General features: G+C 40.5%; 1 protein-coding gene across 8 annotated transcripts in view; it reads right to left on the bottom strand.

Moving 5' to 3' along the window:
• Positions 1–12977, bottom strand: part of PRKCZ (protein kinase C zeta) — a 219227-nt gene that overhangs the window by 14534 nt on the left and 191716 nt on the right. Inside the window, exon 18 of one of the 8 annotated variants that reach the window (XR_012897330.2) lies at positions 620–714. The exons of the other annotated variants lie outside the window; for them this stretch is intronic. The gene's annotated coding sequence lies outside the window, so the exon portion shown is untranslated. The remainder of the gene's footprint in view (positions 1–619; positions 715–12977) is intronic. 8 annotated transcript variants of the gene reach the window in all.

A 12977-nucleotide genomic window follows, 5' to 3' on the forward strand; every position in this document is an offset into this window, starting at 1 on the left:
TAGCGAAGCCTCCCCGGGAGCTGGGTGGTCAAGGGTTCCTGGGAAGGAAGCTTCGCTGCCACATTGAAGCCGCCTGCATAGGGAGCAGGGCAGAGTTTAACAGTCAACATTAATCAATAAGCATCAGCTTATCAGTTACATGGCTAATCAGTTAAATGCGAACATGCCTAGTAAATGAGACAACCCATTGAAATCCCTACCTGTGGCAGCTCAAAAACAAACAAAAACATTACATGGCCAGATTTTCAGCTTGGGAACAACCAAGGGGAACCACAGAGGTGAGTTCAAAGCTCTGAAAGTTAATGAAAGAATTCAACTGATCCAAGCACTCATGGGTTACAGGAGTAATATGTTTAGATCAAGCAGCCAACCAATGCCCACTTATTTTGGGCTGTTTGTTCTCGCCAGTTAAGCCACATTTTAACATTGGCCACAAGTAGTATTTATGCCTCTACCATGTTACAGACCTCCATGGTTCAAAAGATTATGAAGTACATTATGGTACTGTAAAGTGACAGAACATTGGCACCGCTGGTAAGAAATCCCTGTCATTTGATTGGATAGTATTATATTGGACTTGAACTTTCATGGTTTTTTAAGATAATTATACACTGCTTACATTTTTGATCTGAACTCTCCTGATCATGACTTGGAATTTCACACTGAATCCTAATGCAGAAAGTGTCCAGACAGTACCAGGAAAGCTTTCCTCTGCTTCGTGAGAGAAAAGACAAAGAAACCCGAGTGCAATATGTTATTTTGGTGGATGCTTACATGCACTATACTACAGGCGAAGCAGCATTAGTTGCCTCTTTCCAACCTTTGTTTACATTACTGTGGATATTTAATCTAGTTCTTGTATCAATTAATCATATTGGCACAAAAACCAAGTCATCATCTCTCTCCTCTATCCCTTGTTCCCTTCCACCTCCCACAAATAACAAACTGCCAGAAAACACTATATTCTGAAAAAACGAGCAGGAGAACACAATATTGCTGATCAGCCTCCCCAGGCAGGAATTTAACTACACAAAAACTCGGTGTGCAGCAGAATTGTACCAAACACAAATGAGTGGAACAGCTAATTTACAAAACATTTTTAGTAGGGTACAAAAACTCAGGGCACTTTCTTACAACAAGATTATAACACTCAAGTACTCAGCATGCTGTTAGGTCTCTTCTGTGTGCTTGTTCATGCTCTATAGAAAGATGCTTGACTTTGTACTAATGAACATAGTTCTCAACATGCTATGGGTCCTAATGTGTAACAAGAACCCACAAACAAGGCACAACATGAAAAAATAAAGGAAGAAGCTTGAAATTATGCAAGATTCCCTTTATAACACTGTCTATAAAGTCAGTTTTATTATGTATTTTTTATGGTAGCATCAGATTTCTAGCATAAGTATCCTTTGTGTGTGTAAGTGATAGAGAGAGAGAGAGAGAGTGTATCTGAGAGAGGGGCAGTAAATTGGAGCAAGAGGTAACTAGCAGTAAGGCACATTTTCCCTAGCATTTCAGTTGTGACTATGCTATCTGGGTGTAAATGAGAAGCATGCTTATGACCTCAACAAAGAAAATTAGAAAAGAAACAGCATTTACAGGCTGGCTGGGAGAGAGTGTAGGGAACAAAAAGCATTTTAAACATAATTAAAGGGAAGAAACCTTATTGGTTCACTGAATAAGCAGTATATGTATATCTGTAGTTACTAAGACATAACAAGAAAGTGCTATGCATTCAAATATAAAAATAATTTAGCTTGAGAATGTGACTGGTATTATGATAAAAAGTTGCAAACCACTGAGAAATAGATTTTTGAAATCAGATTTAGATGGGACAGCGAGACATGCCAGACACTACCATCTCAATGAAGAATCGCTCATTTAGATTAATATTTTTTTAATAAGATTTTAAAAAATAGCTGTAACTTCCCAACAGAAAGATAATTTAACTTCTCTATTCTGTTTTTCCCCAGTGAGTTATTTTATAATGTTTATAGCTAGTATTCATTAGATAGCAAGTAGAATAGAGCAGACAAATACCAAATTTAAACCAAGATATCATTTCCCTCTATCCTGAGATCACAGAATAGCTTTTTAATAGTCATAATAAATCCGATGAGAAACATCTTGATGAACTCCACTGGAAATACAATCCTTTTCCTCTATGATGGATGCAACGTGGAAATAATTTTATTTGTAATGTTCATGGAAGGCATCAGATTGGCAGCATTCCTGACTGAAGTCTTCTTTCCATTTAACAGACAACCCCCTAACCTGAAACAAATTATTTCCAGTAACCACACAACACAGCTACATCATAAGCATCCAGGAACTCACTCCTGCAATCAGCCCCAGTGCCAACTCTCCCCACACATCTACACAAGCATTTTCATCACTGGACCCAACCACATTTACAAGCGTTTTTATCACTGGACCCAACCACATCAGAGACTCATTTAACTGTACATCCACTAATGTGATCTATGTAATCAAAAGCCAGCAATGCCCCATTGCAAAGTATATTGGCCAAACTGGACAGTCTCTATGAGAAAGAATTAATGGACACAAAATAGATATCCGAAAAGGCAACACACAAAAACCCGTTGGAGAACACTTATATCTTCCTAGACACTCATTAATGGATCTCCAAATTTTTGTCAAGAAAAAAATTCTATTTACTAGTAACCAACTTATTCATACTTGCATACTCATAATCATATACAGGGCTTGACAAACTGCGGTGAGAGCTACTTGTCAGCCCCGCATCACGCATGCGCCAGACCGGTACTGCGCATGCGCGCAGCGCTGGTGAATGGGGTGCACCGAGCAACCAGCTGAAATCTACTCGCCATGGGCGAGTAGAAACAGCGGTTTGTCGAGCCCTGATCATATACATCACAAGAAACCAAAAAGAATGCCAGATTGTTACATTCCTTTATGTAACCTTGACTTTTTTCCCTGAAGCACAGTTCTAGAGTTGATGTGGACTATCAGTTCCAGTGAATCACAAAAAAACTAAATGGCAACAGCTTTTGCATGAGAAATAGAAAACACAGTAAAAGACACAATGTTTAAATAGCAGTTTTTTTATAACGACGAATAAAAGTAATCAACAGTTTCCACTGGCCTTGTTCAGTTAAAAGAATTATAAAATGGCCCAATTTGACAGAGGAGTTACAGGTTGAATCTCTCTAGTTCAGCACCCTCATGCCAAACCATAGAATTTGCCAAACCACAGAAGATCAATATTGTCTAGCAGCATTACCAATCCTTCCACTGCTTAGTGGCTCTTACCAGGTATTTAGGGGTAACTTAGGGTGCATCTACACAGCAGGGGTTAACTTGAAATAAGTTATGCAAATTGAGCTATTTCGAAATTGGGAGCATCTACATAGAACTTATTTCAAAATAAAGCATTCTTCCTCTGACTTCCCTTATTCCTCATACAACGAGGGTTACAGGAGTCGGAGTAAGAAGTCCCCCAGCTTGACAGGATTTCGACATTATTTCAAAATAACTAGTGTTATTTTGAAATACACAGCAGGCAGTTATTTAGAAATAATGTTATTTAGCTCTAAGGGTACGTCTACAACACAGAACACTGAGAGCCAGAACTAGTAGCTATAAATAAACTTTATGGGCTCACAGGAAACTTGGTAACATCTGTGATAAATGAACATCCAGCTAACTAAAATCATGCTGGACCATGGATGTTGCCAGATTAGAGAGATTCAACCTATACAGGGTGTAGTCCCATTTACATCAATAGGACTAACTCCCAATTGTGAACCCTCTGTGAACCCCTCCCAATTGTGAACCCCAATGTGATTTGAAGAACTGGGTCCAAATGCTGCAGTGATGGACATCACAGTTGTTGAGGATTCATGTAGAAAATTTTAACTTTTTGGTGGAAAACTGAAAATATTTTACTTAATTCAGACTATTTCCCATGATGCACCATGGGTGGCTCCATGAAGTTTCAGTCTGACTGGAGTCTACTATGGAGCTGTAGTGCTGCTGTGAAAACCGAACCCAGAGAAGGGACTAACTTGAACCCCAAGGAGGCAACAAGACTCCAAATTAAATCAAAGCGTTTCTGGTTTTGTGCAGTTGTATTTTTGACAAAAATTAAATTTTTCTGTGGAATGTGGATAGTTTTTGCAAAAAGAACAACAAATAGTGTCAAAACCCCCCATTTCCCATCAAGAACAGTTTTAACAGTGAAGTAGCCTTAATGAACATTTTAGATATATATTTATATTTAGATATATATACACACACACACACACACCCCTCTCCCCAATATACTTTTGCTACTGGAACCCTTGTGGACACGTAATGCCATTAGGCAGAACCAAACCTGGGCCTCGGGAGCTTCATGCATGAGCCTCTGCCACATGAGCTACAAGCCAGCTGGCTTTGAGCTAACTGTAGAGTGTGCTCATTCTCTTTCTCTGTAAATAGTCTAAGTGCCACTACATGGGACAGTGAACCACACCCAGCAGGTGTATGGGTTACATACACATAATATAATAAGTAAGGCTAAAACTCTAGAGGCTTTGTGAAGGTTGGTATTATGCACAGAAAGACCTTGCTACTTTACACAGGGGTCACAGACACAGCAAATGACTCAATAAGCAAGTTAAGTGCACTGCCACAATGGACATACTGCTTTATCACATGTACTCTCTCATTTATCAACCCCACTTGGTTTATTTTAAAAAGCAATTTTATAACTTGCTAGTTAAATATTCTGTAGTATATTCTGTAAAAACAACAGAAGCCTAGCAACTCAAGGCTGCTTACAACATTTGCTGTTCAATCTTTTCTGAGGGCCAAGGGACACATGGACTTGCAATTTTCGTACAGATAATAACTGCAAATCTGTGTCGACTGCATGTTTCTAGAGCTCTTCTACATAATTGAGAATTACAAACTAACTCACTTGAGCAGTGTTTGCGTGCAGGTGGTCCTCTGCGTCCTCATGAAGCTCCACTGATATTACAGGACTCTGCCTATGAAGATTTAACTAAGAACTGAGGTCTAAACGTAGGGATGTTAAAATGCATTTAATTAAGTAATTGTGTAACTGCTGAAAATTTCAGCAGTTACACAGCTACATGCAGGGGTGGCAATTGGCTCCCTGAAGCCAGTGTGTGTGGGGAACCAGCTTTTAAGCCTGCTCCCTACACATATTGGCTTCTGTCTGTCCCTCTGCACTGCTGCCTCATACAGAGGCAGCAACGTGACAGATGGGAAGGGAGGCCATTGGCTCCTAGGAGCCAGTGTGTGTAAGGAGCCCAGATTTTAAACCAGCTCCCTGCGCATACTGGAGCCTGCATGTAACTGTGAACACTTACCAAATATACACCCACATTCATTACCTGGCCAACTGTAATAAAGGGAAGGAAAGCTATTGAAATATAGTAAGGCAACACATACACAAGTACATGAGAACTCTTTATGGGAGCTGGTCCTCCAATGCAGTCTCCTCAACATCCTTTTTTCCAGTAAAATTTGTAACTGTTTTGTCAGCATCTCTATTTTCAGTTTATAGCTTAGAAGCTGTTCTGTTTGCTCCAATGCTTGTTTGAAATGGTGTTTCATCACAACACAAATTCATAGCTTTTGCATGCCCAGGTTTTAAAAAAAGGCTTTCCTATTTAACGTATCTGAATTAAAATCCTTCCCTCCTCTAGGAGGCGCAAAAAAACCCAGGGTGGACAACGCAAGAGTTCTGATGCTCAAATACCATGGTGATGAGGTGATATGAAGGTTTACAACAATATCTACCATGGTAACACCCAGCATCTTAAACAACATCAGCCCACTGTGCTAATCTCAAAATGGTGTGGAGACTTCTATACCTCTTCACATAACCAGGGGTCACGCAATTAAATTAAAAAGGTAGCATGTTTAAAACTATCATAAGGAAGTAATTCATGCAACGCACAGTCAACCTGTAGTACTCATTTCCAAGGGATTTTGGCCAGAAGTATAATTGAGTACAAAAATAACTCTAGATACGTTCATGGAGGATAGGTCCATCAATGGCTATTAGCCAAGATGGTCACTCACGTAACCACATGCGCTGACATCTAGAAGCTGGGACTGGACAACAGGGGATAGATCACTCAATAACTACTCTGTCCTAGTCATTTCCTCTGAATATCTATATACTATCTATATGGACCACTGGTCTGACTCAGTATGGTCATTCTTATGTTCTTAATGGAGGAACATAATTAACTGTTAATTTTCCAAACACTCCTTTGCAAATTTCAGTATAAGGGACACACCAGGAGCAAAGCTGGGGCTAGAAGGATGGGTCAGTTGGAGTGAGTCTAAGGGCAAACTCTGGGTAGCAATGTTGCCCAATGGCAGCAGAAGAGAAGTTGCTTATCTTATGCTAGGGACTGCTCAGCCCCAGAGGAGTTATCGAAAAGGGGCAAAGATGGTTAAAGTTCTGTGCTGTGTCTCAGATGACCCAGAGTTCTTGCGCTGAAGAGTTTACAATCTTTATATTGCTGACATTCAGAACTTCTATGGAATTAATTTACTATTTCACAAAACAGAATTCCTCTGCATGTCAGGAGTCCAGTTTTAATGGACAGTTTATGAGAAATTAGGATTACTATAATGATTATAAGTTTAATAATTCTAACAATTGCCTATAAGACTTTGTCAGTTTTAATAGTGACTTTATTTTAAATGTAAAATAAAGTCTTTTGTGAGTGGACCAGAAAGTGTAGCAGCAAAACAGGAGTTCTTCTATTAAAATGGTTGAGAATCCATTTGAAGATAATTTACAAAACATTTCAGAAATTATTCAGCAATACAGTTATCTGCTGCCAATGAGCATAAGTAGTCATGTAGTTTACAAATTAATTGCTTAAATAATTTTCTGACTCCGTTTTTTATAATTCTTCTTGCTTTCTCTGAAGAGCAGGTGTACATTTTTGATACATTCATAGGAGATACACATTATTTACTACATGTCCTCATAAGATACGCTCCTGCTCGAGAAGTCAGAGGGAGAACCTTTTGTGCATGGATTGTGAAGGGGTCTGAATAAACTTGATGACTAATGTTCTAGCTACAAGCGAAGAACAACATGATCAAACTTGATGCCTCAGGGCATAAAGCTGATCACCATAGGAGGCAGGAAGGAATTTCTCTGCCCCATGAGCCACATTGCATACCATTTGGAACCATTTTTACCTCCCCCTCAAGCTTCTGACAGTGGCTTTACCAGAAAGAGACTACCACATAGGACCACTATTCTGAGTGGTTATTACCTATGTGGGACATACACTTTGGAGGAGCCTGGCTGGCCACTGGAGGTCACCATTTCTCTAGAGAAATATCAAAGAGAAAATCAATGCTCAAAACTGCCTTTTGGAAGAGACCTGATGACAATATGTGGAAAACTGGAAAAAAAATCTTGTTTGTTTTTATGAAAAACATCCACTGAGATAATAAACAATATTAGTTAAATGACAGATGGGTAGAATTTTTCCTAAGCTTGTACAAAACTTTCAGAGGGGTAGCTGTGTTAGTCTGTAATTGAAAAAAACCATAAAAAAACAACAAATAGTCCTGCAGCACTTTAGAGACTAACAAAAAATGTAGATGGTATCATGAGCTTTCGTGGGCAAAACCCACTTCTTCAGATGAATGGAGTTTAAGGGGTTGAAGTTTCAAATCAATAGCAGAAAAAGAGAGGGGATGGGGAAGGAAAGGAAAGGAGAAAAAAAAATGGGAAAAGAATAGTCAGAGTGTCCATGCTAAATGAAGCTGATAGAGCGGGTTCGAAGTACTGTTAAGTACCTGGTGTTTAGCTTTTTGTTTAAACCTCTATTGTAGGTATCAAACCTGTAAATGAAATTAAGTTCTGTGGCCTGTCTCAAGTTATTTCCAGCAACCATGCAACACATCTCCATCATACTCACCAACGAACCCACCCCTGCAATCAACTCCAGTGCCAACTCTGTCCACACATCTATACAGGTGATATAATCACAGGACCTAACCACAAACCACCACATCAGAGGCTTGTACAACTACACATCCGCTAATGTGATCTATACCATCAACTGCCAGCAATGCCCTTCTGCCATATATGCTGGTCAAATTGGACAGTTTCTACAAGAGAGAATTAATCGACACAAATCAGATATACGAAAAGGTAACACATAGAAACCAGTTGTGGAATATTTTAACTTGCCCAGACAACTCATTAATGGATCTCCAAGTTTCCATATTATTACAAGCCAATTTCAAAAGCCATCTTGAAAGGGAAGCTGCAGAATATAATTTCATTTACAAGTTTGATACCTACAATAGAGGTTTACACAAAGATCTTAACTGGATTTACCTGCTACATTCCACATCCTAATGACAGAAAAAGCCAAACACCAGGTACATAACTGTTCTCAGAACCCGCTCTATCAGCTTCATTTAGCATGGACACACTGACTATTCTTTTCCCATTTTTTTCTCCTTTCCTTTCCCGCCTCATCCCCTCTCCTTCTCTGCTATTTATTTGGAACCTGGGCCCCTTAAACTCCATCCATCTGAAGTGAGTTGTGCCCATAAAAACTCGTGATACCATCTACATTTTTGTTAGTCTCTAAGGCTATGTCTATACTTGCACCCTAGTTCAAACTAGGGATGCAAATGCAGGCATTCGAAATAGTCAATGAAGCGGGGATTTAAATATCCCACGCTTCATTAGCATGATCTCGCCGGCACGTTACTCCGAATACCAGCTGTTTCAAAAGTGAAAGTGCATGCTGGCACCAAAAAATGAGTTACGTTAGTTCGAACCTGGGGATCTGGTTCGAACTAACATGTCCCGGCGTGCACTTTCACTTTCGAAACAGCTGGCATTCGGAGTAACGCGCCGGTGAGATCATGCTAACGAAGCGCTGGATATTTAAATCCCCGCTTCATTGACTATTTCAAATGCCTGCACTTGCATCCCTAGTTCAAATTAGGGTGCAAGTGTAGACATACCCTAAGGTGCTGCAGGACTATTTGCTGTTTTTTATGTTTTTCCTAAGCTTTTATGTTTTTCCATAAGAACGGCCGTACTGGGTCAGACCAAAGGTCCATCTAGCCCAGTAGCCTGTCTGCCAACAGTGGCCAGCACCAGGTGCCCCAGAGAGGGTGGACCGAAGACAATGATCCAACGATTTGTCTCCTGCCATCCTTCTCCAGCCTCTGAAACAGAGGCCAGGGACACCATTTCTATCACGTGGCTAATAGGCTTTTATGGACGTAACCTCCATGAAATTATCTAGCTTCTCTTTAAACTCTGTTATAGTCCTAGCCTTCACAGCCTCCTCTGGCAAGGAGTTCCACAGGTTGACTACATGCTGTGTGAAGAAGAACTTTCTTTTATTAGTTTTAAACCTGCTACCCATTACCTTCATTTGGTGTCCTCTAGTAGTTCTATTATGGGAACAAATAAATAACTTTTCTTTATTCGCCCTCTCCACACCACTCATGATTTTATATACCTTTATCATATCCCCCCCTCAGTCTCCTCTTTGCTAAACTGAAAAGTCCCGGTCGTTTTAACCTCTCTTCATATGAGACCCGTTCCAAACCCCTAATCATTTTAGTTGCCCTTTTCTGAACCCTTTCCAAGGCCAAAATATCTTTTTTGAGGTGAGGAGACCACATCTGTACACAGTATTCAAGATGTGGGCATATCATAGTTTTATACAGGGGCAGTAAAATATTCTGGGTCTTATTTTCTATCCCTTTCTTAATAATTCCTAGCATCCTATTTGCCTTTTTGACCGCCGCTGCACACTGTGTGGAAGTTTTCAGGGAACTATCCACGATAACTCCAAGATCTCTTTCCTGATTTGTCATAGCCAAATTAGCCCCCATTATACTGTACGTATAGTTGGGGTTATTTTTCCCAATGTGCATTACATTACACTTATCCACATTACATTTCATTTGCCATTTTGTTGCCCAATCACTCAGTTTGGTGAGATCTTCTTGGAGTCCCTCACAGTCTGCTTCTGTCTTGACTATCCTAAACAGTTTGGTATCATCCGCAAATTTTACCACCTCTCTGCTTACCCCTTTCTCCAGATCATTTATGAATAAGTTGAACAGGATTGTTCATGAAGATTCAGAGCAACTCTTTAAACAGTTGCATTTTTATACTGATGACATTTCACTTGATACAAATCTATAAGTTATATACAAGTCCATGTTTAGCCAACAAGCAGCTATTTAGACTTAGGAAGATACTAGCAGGTTCTCTCATATTGTCTATTTCATACTAATCTAAACTGGACACTACTGAATACGGGCCACTAGACTGGATGGACAACTGGTCTACTCCAGCACTATTCCTGTGTTTCTAAAAGGGGTTTGAGATCAGAAAGGGTAGTTTCAATGGTTTGCTTAATCAAAGGTAAAGCCTCTTCTTCCTTTGCATCATTTACCTGTCATGTAAAAAAATCCAGCAACCTCTATAATGTTGTCAGCATTTCAGTTTAGTTCAAGAAGAATTCCAGTTCTCTACAGAGTGCATCTTTTTATTGTTTTCTATCCCGTCTCTGTTTTTTAAAGACTCAGCAGACTGACTGTTGTCCTGCGTGTTTGTTTGCCTGTCATTCATGAATGACTCATTGTAATATAATTAGCTGGATTATAGTGTGATAACCAATAGCATATTAATGGATTAGTCCTGAGTTCTTTAGAGGCAGTTACACAAAGGCCTACTTCTAACTCGGACCACTACACTGCCATGATTACTATTCCTTACCTTGCCACACATACAGATACGTTCATGGATCCATCAATGACTATTAGCCAGGACGGACAAGGATGGAGTGTCTAGTTGCCAGAAACTGGGAACGGGCACCAGGGGATGAATCACTTGATTCCTGTTCTGTTCATTCCCTTTGGGGCACCTGGCATTAGCTACTGCTGGAAGACAGGAAACTTGGCTAGCTGGACTTTCATACAGGGAGCTCTCTGCAATTTCAGTGTCATGGACTCACTCACTGATGTGCCAGGAGTGAGAGCGCCATCTGAGTCAGGAACTATTCAGCAGCAGAGTGGCCTCTCCCTTTCCAGCAGAGCATTTCCTCTTCTTTTAGTCCTGTCAAGCTGATGGTGGGCTTTGCTCTGCAAGGCCATGACAACAACAGCCTCCCTTGCACCCTGGTCCCCTGGGCTCCTCAGCTGCTCCCTCCTCTCCGCATTGCCCTAATCCCAACTCGACTCTGCACAGCTGTAAAATACTGTTAAAATTGACAATAATCATCAATTAGAAAAATAGAAATTGAATTCTGCCAATCCTAAGTATAACCTTCAAAAAGTACTTACAAGGACGTTAGTCTTTTTGTGAAATTTATCCTGCAAACTCTTTACGTTCTTTCTTTGAATGATAAAAACTGCTTGCAGCCATCAAAGGGATCTGTGACAGTGGGGCTGCAAACTGCTTCTTGCTCTGCTTCAGGACTATTCAGCAGGGGCATGGCCTTCCACACGGCTGAGGCTTGTCCTCTTGCTCCTTGCAGTCCTAGCCAAGGTCTCTGCTCTGCTCTTCTAGGACCTCAGCCTCTCCCCACAGCTTGAGCCTGCAGGGAGCAGGTGTCACTACTGTCTTGGGCCAGCTCCCTCACTCCTGTGACAGCAGGGCTGCTGAGGGCACCTTACATGGCCCAGTGCAGAGCTAGTGATACACAATCCCTGTATGCGTGCCCACCGTGGGAGAGGGAAGAGGGAAACTGCAATGTATTTCAGCCATCAGCTACTGATCTTTGTGAGTTATTAATTGAAATAAAATCCTGCCACGCCTAGTTACACCTGCTACAGATCCAAACATATAAAAGCATGCCTGCCTTCTCTTTGTGGCATGAGCATTCATTACAGCTAAAGGCATTTCATGCCTCAGGCTAAAAAGAGCTTTAAGACTGATGAGAGTCATGGAATGAGTGGAGGAAGATATACTCGAGAAGTCATTCTTCCACTCTACTCCGCTCTGATTAGGCCTCAATTGGAGTATTGTGTCCAGTTCTGGGCACCACATTTCAAAGAAAGATGTGGAGAAACTGGAGAAGGTCCAGAGAAGAGCAACAAGAATGCTTAAAGGTCTAGAGAACATGAGCTATGAGGGAAGACTGAAAGAATTGGGCTTGTTTAGTTTGGAAAGGAGAAGACTGAGAGGGGACATGATAGCAGTTTTCAGGTATCTAAAAGGGTGTCACAAGGAAGAGGGAGAAAAATTGTTCTCCTTGGCCCCTGAGGATAGGATAAGAAGCAGTGGGCTTAAATTGCAGCAAGGGAGGTTTTAGGCTGGACATTAGGAAAAACACCCTAAACCGTCAGAGTGGTTAAACACTGGAAAAAGTTGCCTAGGGAGGTTGTGGAATCTCCATATCTGGAAATATTTAAGAGCAGGTTAGATAGATATCTATCAGGGATGGTACTGGGTCCTGCCGTGAGGGCAGGGGACTGGACTCGATGACCTCTCAAGGTCCCTTCCAGTTCTAGTGTTCTATAATTCTATAAGGGAGCGGGTGAGAGAATGATGCATTGTGTCCATACATGAAGAAATCACATTTCCCAAATACTTTGAGGAACTATGCAAGACCTTATTAACTCAAAATATTATTGTAGGTGTCTAATATATTTGACTCCCACATGTTGTACCAATCACCAGAAAATAATTACAGTAAAAATTGATAGCACATATAAAAACACATGAACTGCGTACCTTTTAACAAATGAAAAATAACTCCAGTAACTTTTGACAAGCCACCCCAATTAGCTACCTAACCTTCGGTTATCTTTCATACCTAGTGTAAAATTCCTCCTTTAGTGTGCCTGCATCTGGATCCAATTCATCATATATTACTTGCAATTACAAAATGTTTATAAAATATATTTTAAAAGGATCAATACTGGTTAAAATTTAGCTATCTGCTTAGTTGCAA

Source organism: Pelodiscus sinensis, chromosome 24 (assembly GCF_052426305.1).
Source record: "Pelodiscus sinensis isolate ZL-2025 chromosome 24, ASM5242630v1, whole genome shotgun sequence".
NCBI classification, from domain to species: domain Eukaryota; kingdom Metazoa; phylum Chordata; order Testudines; family Trionychidae; genus Pelodiscus; species Pelodiscus sinensis.